Source organism: Gasterosteus aculeatus, chromosome 9, assembly GCF_964276395.1.
Source record: "Gasterosteus aculeatus chromosome 9, fGasAcu3.hap1.1, whole genome shotgun sequence".
Taxonomy (NCBI): domain Eukaryota; kingdom Metazoa; phylum Chordata; class Actinopteri; order Perciformes; family Gasterosteidae; genus Gasterosteus; species Gasterosteus aculeatus.
In genome coordinates, this window is record NC_135696.1 from 12,063,966 (window position 1) to 12,065,582 (window position 1,617).

Sequence of the window (1,617 nt, forward strand, 5' to 3'; positions counted from 1 at the left end):
CAACTAACGGTGGCGCAAAATCGAACCTGTTACTCTGAGTGCGCAGTGATATGGAACGCTCGGGTTAATGTGAATAGCAACTGTACATTATCGCACAATAATGTACCCCTCGTTACTCACTCTCTACCAATCAGAACTGGATTTCATCTACCTGTATTATAATTATTATTAAAATATCTAACAGAATCAATTAACTTGATTCAGTACCCATAAGTCACAGTTCTAAGAATACAACTTGTTAGGGTTGATGAGGACAGGATCCAAAAGCAGAACCGGGGACAGAGTCTTGGTCAACAAACGAAAATCTTTATTTCTCAAGAGGCTCGTGAGGAGAAGATCGTGAGTGCAGGATCCGGAGTGAAGGCTGCGCAAGCGTGCTGCGTCACGTCGACGAGAGGTAAGGATCCGACGAGGAGGCTTGGGAGACAGCAGGCTATAACTCGTGTCGAATTGCTGATAGGCCACAGGTGTGGGTAGTGAGAGCGCTCCTCTTGGTCGCCCCGCCCAGCCTAAAAAAACACAGCAGCGCCAGCCAGCACCCAGGATCAAAATATACAACACTAAATAAAGGCCCAGAAATCATAATCACCACAGTACCTCCCCTCTCAACGAACGCCTCCTGGCGTTCTCCCGGGTCTGCCAGGGTTAGCCTCATAGAAATCCCGGAGGATTCGGGTCCAGGATCAAACTGCAGGAGATCCAGGAGCGCTTCTCAGGAGCGTATCCCTCCCAATCAACCAGGTAGTGGAAACCTCGTCCTCGGGGCCTGACGTCCAGTATCCTGGGGACCGTTTACGCGGGGTGATCATCGATGAGCTGGGGGGGGCGGAGGGGGAACGGCCGGAGGGCTGAGGTCACTGGTGGAGACAGGCTTAAGGACGGAAACATGGAAAGTGGGATGTATCTTCATTGAATCAGGGAGGATTAGACGGACAGAGGAAGGGTTAATTATTCTGATTGAATAATTGTGAAAGAGATTGTGAAAGGCCCCACATAACGGGACGCCAGCTTACGTGACTCCATTTGAAGTGGAAGGTCCCGGGAAGATAGCCACACCTTCTGGCCGACCTCATACTCAGGGGCGGGGGAGCGATGTCGGTCTGCCAGCCGTTTGTTGTTCTCGGCAGAGGGAGTGAGTGCCGCCTTCACATTCCTTCAAACCTGCCGAATCCTCCAAAGAAGCTTGTCTACTGAAGAGACTGCCACCTCCTCCTCTTGGGCTGGGAATAACGGGGGTTGAAAACCGTAACAAGCCATGAATGGGGACATACCTGTAGCGGAGCACAAGAGGGAGTTGTGCGCATACTCAATCCAGGGCAGGAAAGAGCTCCAGGAGACAGGGTTATGAGCGGTCACACAGCGTAGTGCTGCTTTCGGATCCTGATTAGCCCGCTCTGTCTGGCCGTTCGTCTGGGGATGGTAGACAGAGGAGAGACTTGTGCAGTTTAAGCCAGGGTATGCCAAGGACAGCTGGTGACAGGGAGGAGGGTATCACATACAACTGTAATGTCTCACTATGGTTGCCAGAAATAGTGAGAGAGGGGAGCAGTGCGATGTGTGACCTTGTAAATTAACTGGCCATCCAGTGCATTTACATATTTGGGGACTTCTAATCGA

The 1,617-nt window shown here is 51.3% G+C and overlaps 1 long non-coding RNA gene across 1 annotated transcript; it reads right to left on the reverse strand.

Annotated features, from left to right (window-relative positions):
* Positions 1 to 284: 284 nt before the first annotated feature.
* Positions 285 to 1,607, reverse strand: LOC144383144 (uncharacterized). The gene is made up of 2 exons (XR_013450576.1): positions 598 to 1,607; positions 285 to 509 (listed from the first exon to the last, which is right to left on the reverse strand). It is a non-coding gene; the product is annotated as an uncharacterized LOC144383144 (long non-coding RNA).
* Between the last annotated feature and the right edge of the window lie 10 nt (positions 1,608 to 1,617).